Raw genomic sequence first — 13,144 nt, forward strand, 5'->3', positions numbered from 1 at the left:
TCATACTCGGGCTCTGCGTCAGACTCTACGGCACCATAAGACGGAACCGTAGGGTTAAACATCACAATGAAATTATGACATCTCAGCAAGTAATTAACTAAAACAACATCCAAGAGATTTAAAACACATTAATATAATCACGCGTCCTCATACGAACAAATATTTCAGAAAACAAAACCACATTCTTTTTCCCAAAAATACCCTTTTAACTACTCACGTCAAAAATCTCATTTTTGTCCAATCATAACCATTAATTAATATGTATGCACCACGGTCTCCCCTATGGACCGTCCTCACGTCCTGGTTCTCATCGTCACACCACGGGTAACGTTCGTGCATGAGATTTCGTAACGAGTGATGACTAGTTATGCGCCCAACGCGTATATAGCCAAGCATCATTTCATCTCACCAACCAAAATGTCACAGAATCGATACGAGAGCGTTACCGTCTCATCTGTTCCCGTCGTCGCCCTGCGACAACGTAAGGGACGTCACGTCAATCTGTTACTCTCCCGAGTGACCACAGGAGCTCCACCGAGATAATGTCTCATCTCGGCTTGGGGTCGTGATACACACGCACCCACATATTCAATCACAATTCAAAACAGACAACGTGACATCACAGCACAATTTATTAAAAACGATAAATATGCATTTCAACAGTTTATTGGAATATATTTAAATATATCATTTACAAATTCTCAATAAATACAAAAATACAGTTTATAACCAACTACACGCGTAATCTCATCCTCCAATCCTGCCTAAGGCCCAACTCCAATTATCAATTACAACTCAACACTTCAACGGCCCAAGGCTCAATTTTCAATGAAACAAACAGATCAACAGTTTACAAATAAACAACAATTATAATGCCAATTTAAATCACTTGAGTTGCGATGGAAAATTACATACACACGAAGATGGAAAACATATGAAAGATCAAGCAAAAGGGGCGTTGCTCAAGGTGGCGACACAGCGGCGGCAACAGTGATTTTCAAGAATCAAACAATAGCTTTTCTAGTGGGTTCTCTCTCAAAAGAATTTGATTTAAGAAAAAGTTTGAGAAACTCAACACACAGCGATATCCAACAATTCACCAGAATGAAATATAAAATTTTAGAACCAAACAAAGCTCGGCAAAGCTTCACAAGCTCACAGTTTCACCAACAAAACAATACAGAACAAGACACAAATCAACAAGAAAAGAAGATGACTAAGACAAGAGAGGAAGGAAGAGGAACTCGACAGGCTTTATTGTAGAAGCAGTGGCCTATTTATAGACCAAGAATGGCGGTGGTAGGTGCCCACGTGTCACACGAGTAAAAGAAGAGAAAACGACAGTGAGCCATGGAGGAGATGCGTGGTAGAGAGGGTCGCATGGTGAAGCGACGGGTTGACAGCAGCCTTCGATGTACATGCCGAAAGACACGGAGGCATCAATGAGAGCTCGAGGTGGAAGAGGGGGGCCGCGTGGAGCGATAGCTGGACAGCGAGTACACGGGGCCGCAACCGAGCGACACGGAACTGCCATAGGAAGGTGGTGGTGGCTCACGACAGCTGCTGGAACAAGAAGGGAGAAGAATAAAGTAGAAGAAAATAGAAGAAGGAAGAAGAAGAAGGGTTGCTGCACTGCGCAAGAAGGAAAGTGATGAAGCCCTATAGATCATCCTCCAAAACGGTGTCGTTCAACTAAGGGGAGGGGCTGTGTTTTAATCTGCACGGGCTAGGCTCCTCAAACCGCAAGGTTGGGCTTCAAAACGCGGGCTGGGTTCACTGCTTGCGCACTGTTTGGGCCACAACACACACACGGGTTGGGCCTCACCTCACACACAACACAAATAAAAACACACACACAACCCACCAAAAAAAAAACACTACAAAATCAAAGGCTCAAACCGAAATACACCAACAAAATAAAATAACATAAATAAATTAATATAATAAAATAAAATAATAAGGAATTAAAAACACATTAAAATAAAATATACGGAATATAAACACAAGCAAAAACTAGAGATCCCACATCAATTCTCGTTATTTTCTTTTTGCTAAAATAATTTAAAAAGCTTTTTATTTAAAAAAATTTATATATTTGTGACATTGATCGAGTTTGATATGTCTATTTATGATTTAAGAAATAGTATCATACATTCGGAATTAGATACTTTAGTATTATTCTGTCTAAAAAAGGTCATATCTATAAAGAAAAGTTAAAATAGGTTTAATTTTATAAAATACAGTTATATAATGTCTAATTCGTTGAAAGAAAAATAGACCAATAATATTTAAATAAGTTTTTAAAATATATATGTTTTATAAATAAGAACGAGAAATTTGCACACAATTTATCTTTCATTTCTCGAAATCAGAAGTTCACTTGCTAACTTTTTTTAATCAACTGACTCCTTTGATTTTGTAGCTTTGGAAGTTTCGAGACAGAGAGCAGCCTTTATTGGCAGCAATATTCTCTTTAAAAAAAAATTACTTTTGAGATAAATAGTGTTGTACACTTTTAGCCCGATGCCATTATACAAAGAGTAGTCACATGGAACACACAAATCAACAAAGCAGCCTGGGGCTTTATTGGACATTTCACTTTGAATATAATTCTAATTAAAGTGATGTGCCCCTTACATCTTAACCTTTTTACGACCACCATTTATAAACACATCTGCTATCCTATCATCCTTCACTCTCTCAGTTCAATCCAATTTATTCTCTGAACAAATCTCTCTCTCTCTCTCTCTCTCTCTCTCTCTCTCATCCTTTAGCCGCAGCGACACCCATATAATAGTTAGAAACATTTTCTTTATGGGGCTCGAAGTTGCAATAGATGGGCTGTAGAGGGTACAAATGGAAATGGGTTCAAGCTCTCGAGCCGAGTTTGGAGGCTCATCGTCTGCCTCTCCACCCATCTCGTGCTCCATATACGAAATGAAGTATTTGATTCCATTTTTATTCATTATTCTCTATGGTCAATCCCCTCTTTATCTGATTCTTTGAGCGTAATGGCATCGTCGGGGGCCGCATGGCCACTGCCAAGGTCTCAGGCCTAGCAGCAGAATAACACAGCGGTTTCACAGATGAGAGGCAGAAGATTATTCAAACTAAAAATATTTAACTAACAAGAAGAAGTAGAAGAAAGCATACCACGCTATGGAGAGATTGACAAGCAGAGAACCAAATTTGGGGGAATTGAAGGATGACATTCACTTTTATACTAAGTCACAAGCGGTGAGAGCGGTGAAAAACAAATTAAAAATAGAATTCGATAAGAGCTTCGGAAGCGGTGGAAAACAAAAGGAAATATGAATCTGAAGATCGAGGCTTTTATAGGAAGCGGCAAAAAAGACTTGATTTTATTCTTAAATCCACTTGGTGCAGGTGGTGATAAAAAAAATTATAGATAACAACTGGAATAGAAATCCACAGAAGCTACGAAAACCAGAAAGCGATTGAAAAAAAAATTAAAAATAGAATCCGATAAGAGCTGCGGAAGAGGTGGGAAACAAAAAGGAAATCACAATCTAATAAAAATTATAAAATCGTCGTTTTTACACGAAGCGGCAAAAAAAATTTTGATTTTGTACTCTAAACATTCGGTGCAAGCGGTGGTGCAAAAAATAAGAACTTGAAACTAGAAGGATCAACGTTTTTATAGAAAGTGGCAAAAGAAATTTGATTTTATACTTTGAAGCATTCGGTGCAAGCGGTGATCCAAGCAGAGATAACAAAAATAAGAAGCGGAAAGCAGAACGTAAGAGAAGTGAAGGACATGGCGGGAAAATGAATAAAAAATAGAGGGCGAAATTGGAAAGAAATGTGACAACTCTTACTTGTTTATTCGCACTTATATATATAGTAAATGAATAAATATATATATAAACCACTATTAGAAATATCTATTTTATACACATGATATAGTATCATATAGATTACACATCTCTCTAAGTGAGTGTTGGAAACAATCAACTAGAAGCAGTCATGCAGTAAATATAAAATATGTACTGTTATAATGATTTATCTCTAATATTACTCTTAACATGTCTATGAGTATTACATTGACCTCGTCAACTGTATCTAAGATATATATTTTGAGCACTAGGTGAAACCTCTAACAATCAACTAAATTATTCGAAGTTTGTTAAGAGTCAGGGATAGAAGTTTGTTATGAGTTTATTTAGTTAATTGTTTAAATTATACCCTTAGTCGCAAAAACAATATTTGTTTTTTATCAACGTGAGTCTACATTAATTACGACTGTTTGATAAATGAACCAGGCTGAGATTATTTTATTATTATTTATAAATTATTTTATATTTATTTTATATTTTTTATTAATATTTACAAATTACTTAAAATCATCTGGACATCTAAATATAACTAAGATTGAACGTAATTTCAAAATTTAATGGAGCGAAAGAATGATTGGCCCACGTAAACTTTGGATTATGCATGCCCCCAAGATTCTGACATTTTGTATTAATTTAATTAAAATGTATGTAAAAATAAAAGTAAAGATTTATATGTTTATATAATATACTATGAGACATGAGATTAATGGCGGTTTAATATTTCATACCAATCCCGTAAAGCCGTAAAACTATTACATTAGTTCTGAAAATTTAAAATAGTAGTGGAAGAAACGTTTCTTCTATCTCTTTGTTTCCAAATTTTTAAAAATTTCAAGATTCTTAATAAAAAAAATTAAAATAATTTTTTTGCAAAGAAATTTGCATACTTTTAACCTATCGAAAAATGAATAAAGATATTTTTTTAATAAAAGAGTATTAATTGTGAATTATTTTAATCTCAAATATGTTTTGTTCTCCATATATCATATATATGCTCATTGATTCCTCAGGTAAATTCAAATTTTTTAATTTGATTTATTATGTTGTATGTATGTTTAAATTAGTTTTGAATATCATAATATCATAATATGACTTTTCATGGTCATTTTCTTTGCCTTTTATTTTAAGAACTTAAGTTAAATAATATGGACAAGCCAAAAATTTTAAATCATAAACATTGTTAAGACTAGGTTTCTAATTAATAAAAACAAATTGAACGAACTTTTTCGACTTTTGATATTATTGAGACTAGGCCGTTTCGAAACAAATTAAATAAATAACGACTTTCTTATAAATTATTTGCTAGTTTAAATTGAGAAGAAATGTGATAATTAATGAACCTTTATTTTTGGAAAGAACATTGAGATCAATTGGCATGTTAAATGTTTTTATTTTTTATTTTTACATTCAAACTTGGAACTTACTATATACTTATATATGCATGCTTTTAAGTAATCTTTTAGTTTTTAATTTGTTATATAGAAATTTTTATATATCCTTCAACCCCCTCTACATAAATATTTGCTTCGTCCCTGACCATGCATGCAAAAGCATACGTGTTGCTGATACAATTTTAAGGCCATTAGGGCAATTAGTTGCAAAGAGGTTTGGGGCACGCAGGTTGTGGATGGATTAGCATAAACAACCGCATTGATGTTCGACAGAATTGCTTCTTCACATGATGTTTTGTTTTGCCTTGCGTATTGTTCGTTTAGGTCCCATTTGGATACAGAAATAGTTTCATCTCATCTCATATTATCATTATAATTTTTCTAAATTCACACACAAAATATAATAAATAATTCAATTTTTTTAAATCTCAAAATAATAATAATATTAAAAAATAATATTCTAATAATATTTTATTTAATTTTTAACTCTCATCTAAAATTATTTTATCTCATCTCACTATCCAAACGGGCCTTAATTTATTTTTTGCTAATTTGCAGTCATTTTTTTTCAGAGATTTTGTATTGCATCTTGTTTAATAAAAGGAACTTTTATGTTAAAAGAAGAAAGTTGTTGCACGCTTTATCGAGAAAGATTTGGGTTATAAGATTGTGCCACATTACTATTTTCCATTTGTCTTAATGGCCAAAATTGAATGAGGGTGCTCTTTGTCAATTTTCTATATTGGCCGAAGAGTGTATTGTGGTAGTTTTGATCATAGTTTGTATAAAATTTTAAAAGACTTAAGGAGATGTTTGGATTCGAAGATGACTTGAGATGACTTGAGATGAGCTGAGATAGATTGTGAATAGTAATGAGATGAATTGTGAATAGTAGTGAGATTTATAAGTTAAAGTTACTGAATAGTAATGAATAGTAGTAAGATGAGTTGAGATGAGCTGAGATAACTTGCGAATCCAAACAATTATAGTTTTTGAGGCATATTCCATTCCCAACTAAACTATTAGACTTTCCGTTAAGTGATCAATATATCGGTTTTGAGTAGACTAAACAATCCATCAATCAATCTTTTTGAACGTGAAATTGATATTATTATGAGGAGTAATTCTACATACAACCATAAAGTGCGTAAATGTTGTGTAATCGCTTTAAAAAGAGTGGGGTCTACTATTAAAAAACTAATTTTTTTTTACGTGGATCCCAGATTTTATTTATTTTTTTAAAAATAATTACGCAGTGATTACATAATTCACGGTAGCAAATATCTTTTATCTATTACGAGAAAGATGTATTGGGAAAAGAAAATAAATCAATTATAAAAATGATGATATTTTTTTCTTAGACAAATGAGTGACCTTAAGGAAAAAGGATGGGCCATGGATAGTCGTGCTAAAAATACAACACAATCAAGTACCAATTCCCAATCCATAAGTTGGGAGACATGTTGGATATGTTAGTTGAGCCAGTAGTATTAAGATGGGAGATGACCGCAAAATGAAATACGATTATGATTCCGATATGAACATTATTTCAATTGAGTTTGTGAAAGATGTTGCTAGAGGGTTTAATGGTCATGTACACAATTATCAAAATCAAGGTTTGAAGTTCCTTGAGTGAGGAAAGCGAGCTTTGGGATAGTGATTTCAAATCCAGAAGTTAAGCATGCTCAGTTAACTTCACGTAAGATAGGGTTTGGCTTGATGGGGTGATAGTGAAAAAGTTGACAAATAAGTCACCCTTACTGCCATTCTACAAAACGGTACATGATATTTTCACCTCATACAGCTCCTCATTCAATTATTTCGAAGTCATTAGATTATTTTCCTTGTTTGATGTTCTCTCTTCTTCCACTTCACTCCGAAGAATAACTAGGACCAATTTAGTCGCATTTTCATTCATTCGGAATAATGGTTCTTTTACTTCATTTTTATTTACTTATTTTTTCCCTCTCTTTTCTTTTTTATTTTAAATTTATTTTTTCATTCCTTACATCATTCCATAAGTTTCATAGGTTTGATCTTGTAGAATTTGGCCCATTTTCTCATTATGAAAAATGTACAAAATAAATCAAATTGATTTTTAGATCACAATTACTATGTGAAATCTTCAATTTTTTCTCTTTCTCTATCTCAATCCTGTAGGTACAACGTTTGAATCAATTGAGACTATTTTATTTTGTTTACGTATGGATAGATATTATTACATTCTAATTCCTTCTTGATATTATTACATGTTTACGTATGGATAGATATTATTACATTCTAATTCCTTCTTGATATTATTACATTCCAATTCATTTTCTGAGAAATCCTGAGTTTCGTGCTTTGGTGGGTCTTCGAGATGCCTTCGATGACCTATGTTGTATTGAAAGGATATATACATGATCCAATTGGTTGCATAAAGCACGCAGTATCAATGAAATTGGGGAAAGTATACATAAAATATAGTTCTTTTATATTATATTAGTATCAATTAGTGATCCCGGCTCGGTAAGTCCTTTCTTCTGTGAAGAACAGTGGGTGTCAGTCCTACATTTTTTCTCTGTGGATTGAGAAGAAAGGGGGCTTAATGGAACTAATGAATAGACTTTGAACTTCAATTCTCGGGCCGGGAAAGACATCATTTATTAGAAAGTGCTAGATTGACAAGAGATGAGCTCAAGATGTGGCCAAGCAATTAACTAGACCCTACCACATACAGACAGTAAACAAGAGTTGTGCCAGCTTATTCAAAACCATCTTATCCAAAATGCTACTCTTGCCAGTGGTATAGATTTAACTATTTGCTAAGCACATGAATGCTTGATTGAGAAAAATAAGCTATTCGGAGTAAGTTCCTTAACTTGGAGAGGACATTAGTCCAAAATATACTTTATTGTTAATAGTAGATCAAGGACTTCTGCTTAGAGTCCTAAGAGAATTACCCTTGAATTGGCCATCTTATCAGCTAATTTTTAGCTAATATTAGGCTTTTTGCCTTTTACCTATCTCGTTCAAAACACAATTCCACGTAGAAAAAAAAAATTATTTACTTTTAAATTTTTTCTTATGTTTGTAAAAAAAAAAAAAATCATATTTTGCAGATCCATCTGCCAACACACTTTCTCCTTCCTTTGATCACTTGCTATCTCTGAAATCTCATCTCCAAATAGACCTTCTGCTAGCTTGTGGTAGACTACGAGGGTAGCCACGATTATTGCAACAGTAAAATCTACCCATTCATGGCGGACCTCAGCCGGACATGCAGTGAGGTTGAATTTGTTCTGGTAATGGGTGATGAATTGGGGGAAACTAGGGAACTATTCAAGAGATAAAAAATTGAAAATGTTCTGCACTTTAGTTTTTACAAGAATATGGATAAAATCCACGAAGAAGAGGGGATTCACCCAAATATGTTCATGGGAGATGTATTATACTACGGAGATAACCATTATATAGTGGAGCAAAATAATGCACAAACCAAGAAAGTCGAGAGATGCTATCGACGGAGCTGAAGCAGTGCCAACGTGACTGGATGGAGGAGTTGCGTTGGTGATGGATCCACGATCACAAGAAAAAGTACCAAGAACGAGCTATGAAGAACAAATGTGGAGAATAAATTGAGAAGTAATTTCGAGAGAGCTGTGAAAAACATGTTGTCAGAAGGAAGAAATTTCGAGAATGGGGAGAGATCGAGACATTACCTTTCGAGTAGGGCTGTATAGAAACCGACGTCATCAGCCACCACCGACCGGCCGTGTCAGGAATCGGCCGGAACCGGTGGAGAACCGGTCGGCGTGCGGTAGTAATTTGAAGAAACCGACGTTCAGCGATTCGGTCTCGGTTTGAAGCTGGACCGGACCGTTGAACCGACCGATATAATAAATTTTTTTTTAATATACCCTTATCGAAACGACGCCTAAGTGGAACGGCGTCGTTTATGTTAATAAGTATTACAATAGATAATGGAAACAACGCCGTTTGGCATTAAACCAAACGGCGTCGTTTTATTAGGGACGTAAGAAAAAAAAAAGTCTGAAATGACGCCGTTCCACTTAAACTTAAGTGGAACATCGTTGTTTCGAGATGAGTCGTCTTCTTCCCCAGCCCCTTCTTCTTCCTATTTCGAACTCTGCAACTCTCTCTCTCTCAGTCTCTCTCAATAGAACCGCCAGAGAACTGGCGCCGACCGAGAACAACCTCGATCGGTTCCTCCTCCCCATTGACTAGTTATGGTTGATGCCTCCCCCTTTTTTTCAGACGTCGGTCGGCGTCGATTTTGTCCAAAAACCGCGCCGACGACGTCGATTTTCACCCCTACTTTCGAGGGTATAGAAGAAAGAGAAAATAATATATAAAAATAAGACAACTTTGGAACAGTTCACTCCAAATATGTTGATGAGCCGTAGCTTCACGCTCATATGCCTTCGTGCAACTTGAGAGGTTTGGATTTAGAGATAAGTTGAGATGGATTGAAATAATTTGTTAATAGTAGAATAAAAATTGAATTATTTATTATAGTGTGAGAATTTGGGAATATTGTTTTAAAATTTGAAAAAGTTGAATTGTTTATTATATTTTGTGTGAGAATTTGAAAAAGTTATAATGATGAGATGAGGTGAGTTGAGGTGAGTTTTGAATCCAAACTTCTCCTGAAATTTACCTCACATTTGCTTAATTATACATAGCACTAGCATTTGGATAAACTAATGGCAGTGCTCTAAGATGAGTAAGAGCAAGACAATAATATTCACTATAAGAAAAACAGGTATTTGTAACTATTTTTTTTACGACGAAAAAAGATTATTTATTACTAAAATAAACTCATTTTAACTGAAAATAATCATTTCGTTAAAAATAATTGATCGTAAATAAGCAGTTTTTTTATAGTAATTTCTTCTTTGCCTTAAAAGGATTATCACTAGCAGAAGTCTTTCATATATAAGTCTTTTAAGGCAAGACACATTGAGTCATTCTATTTTTCCCTGTTCTTTCCAGCTTCAAAAGTTGGTTTTCTTTTCTTGCACCCCATTCGACGATGCTAAGAGCATTTTCATCCCATGCCTCATATCACTGTTATACCTAAATTATAGAAAAGAATTTAGGAAAAAGCTCAAAAACTCCATTCCATCCCATTTCCTACTTTAGGATTTTGATTTAGGGGATAAACTAGGAAATTACTATTCATTCCCTAAATAATCTTTTATTAATATTTTATTCTAATAAATAAAATAATTTTTTCTTCCAATCAATTACACTTTCTCTTATATTCATATTTATTATAATTTTAACTAATAAGTTTAAAAATAATTTAAATAATTACTAAAATATAAAAATAATAATTTTAAAAATATTATCAAATCCGTAAAAAAATAATTTAAATTTTTGTTTAAAATATTCACTATAGTAAAAGTTCAAAACATAAGAAAAAATATTAAGTAGTTAAGTTTGTAAATGGAAGTAAGAGAAAAAAATAATAAAGAAAGAATAGAAGAATATTATTTTAATAGAATAGATAAAAAAATAGGGAATGAGATGTAAAATATTTTTTAAAAATGAGTAAAATTTAGGATAAAATTATAGAAAATATCATTTTTAACTGAAATTTAAGAAAAAATTTAGAAAACCGAATATGAATCCTCTAATACTCTACTCATTTAATCGATCATTGTCTTATTCCTAATCCAATTATGATTTTTTTTTTGAGCCTTGTGTTATGGCTTATTAATTAAAGAAGAAAAACGTATAAGCTTTTGAGGCAGGCTCATGTTTTGAGAGTGTTTTTTGGATCACCGAACCTATCATCTCATGAAATTCTGATTTGCCATATTTTATTTTGGGAAAAAGAATATAGACCACCTCAATTTTTTACCCAATTTATCTACAAACTCTCACTTTTGGCCATCAGCCCCTAAACTATTGAGAAATTAAAAAAAAAAAAAAACTCCCCATTAAGTTAATAAAATAAAATAAAATTTTCTAAAAATTATTATATTTTATGAAAAACAATTCATGTTTATCATTTTTCTATATATTAAAAAATTAGCTTTCAAATTTATTTTTAACAAATTTTTGATTCTAAAGTTTTTCGAATATCTTTTTTTTTTTAACCTTTTTCTCAAGTATTTTCTGAATTTCTATTTTTAGTAAGGGAATTTATGTCAATTAATTCTAGAGAAGTAGATTACAATTCTTTAATAATTGAGGGTGCGATTACCAAATTGAAAGTTTGAGGTGATATTTGTATTTTTTTTTCTTTTTTTTTTTGTGATAGATTTCGTTTGTTTTCACAACTCATCTTAATTCATCTCATCTCATTATTATAACTTTTCTAAATTTTCACACAAAATAATATAAACAATTCAACATTTTCTAATTTTAAAATAAAAATAATATTAAAAAAATATTTTTTAATAATATTTTATTCAACTTTTAATTTTTATCTCAACTCAACTCAATTAATCTCATCTCATCTTATTTGTGAAAACAAACGAATGCGACCTCGTTTGTTTTTATAGTTAATCTCAAGTCATCTTATCTCATCTCATCATTATAATTTTCTCAAATTTTTACATAAAATAAAATAAAAAGTTTAATTTTTTAAAATATTAAAATAAAAATAATATTAAAAAATATATTTGATTCAATTTTTTTATTTTAATTTTAATTCATTTAATTTTATTTATAAAAACAAACGAGACCAACAATAATTTATAAGAACATCTGATGCCTTTTTTGCTATTTCACAATAAAATTAAAACAACCATGCAATAAATATATTTGTCACAAATTTAGGAAAGAGATTGTTATTATAAAGAATCGTTCCCTAAACAAGAAAAGGATGGAGGATGCATGCAAGCAACGCATGCAGTAGCACATCACATTGGCATTGCAACAATTTTAGATGCTTATGACAAGAATCTGGCCCACGCTCCTATCAAATCAATCATGTCATCTAAAACAACGATGTAACATGTTTCCACGCTGACACGAAATTAGAAATCTAATTTAAATTTGTATAAAAAAAAATACGAACATAATTTTCTATAGATTCATCTCTTTTATTAAATAAAATTTATATTCGTGTTAAAATTTTTAATATAAATTATTAAATCATTTTCAAGAAATCTTATTCCATTTTATATAAAAAAATAAAAATTTAAAAGAATTCAATCACCGTATCTTTAAAAAAAATAATACTTACAATCGTGAATAGTGTCGTACAGTCATTTTAAAAAAAATAAATAAGTACGGATTCATATGAAAAGAAATTAATTTTTTAATAATGAATCTTACTTTTTTTTAAAACGATTATACGACACTTGCACACTTCACAATTATATGTAATATTACTCGTCTTTAAAATTAGAGTTTTGCTACTCAACCTCCACCACACTCCACACTTTTTTAAATTTTTTAAATTTTTAATATTTTTTTTAAATTTTTTTTGAGTTTATTCTTTTTAAATTATTTCAAATTTTTTATTCATTATTCATATAATAAATATTTAATAAAAGAAAAAAATAATAAAAATTAAAAATAATGTGGAGTGTGGAGGTTGTGTGAATAGTAAGAGGTTGAGTAGATTTTTTGTTAAAATTAAGAATTTATTGCAAAATTTCTTTAAATTCTTTCTTATTTTGAATCTTATTGATTTATTATTAAAATAATAAAATATTGAGTTCGCAAAGAAGAATAAAGTGATGGCTCATAAAAGAGGCTCCATAATAGCCAGCTTGCACATTCTTAAATCTGGTTTCAAAATTCATATCAATTTATTTTATTTAATTATTATAATTATTTTAAATTTTTAAATAAAATATAATAAATAATTCAATTTTTTTAACTCTCAAAATAAAAATAATATTTTATTCAACTTTTAACTCTTATTTCATTTTA

At 31.5% G+C, this 13,144-nt stretch overlaps 1 long non-coding RNA gene across 1 annotated transcript; it reads right to left on the reverse strand.

Moving 5' to 3' along the window:
* Window positions 1-2,474: 2,474 nt before the first annotated feature.
* Window positions 2,475-3,191, reverse strand: LOC118347908. The gene is made up of 2 exons (XR_004801077.1): window positions 3,154-3,191; window positions 2,475-3,055 (listed from the first exon to the last, which is right to left on the reverse strand). It is a non-coding gene; the product is annotated as an uncharacterized LOC118347908 (long non-coding RNA).
* Window positions 3,192-13,144: the final 9,953 nt, after the last annotated feature.

The sequence above is a fragment of the Juglans regia genome, chromosome 3 (assembly GCF_001411555.2).
Source record: "Juglans regia cultivar Chandler chromosome 3, Walnut 2.0, whole genome shotgun sequence".
In the NCBI taxonomy this organism is placed as follows: domain Eukaryota; kingdom Viridiplantae; phylum Streptophyta; class Magnoliopsida; order Fagales; family Juglandaceae; genus Juglans; species Juglans regia.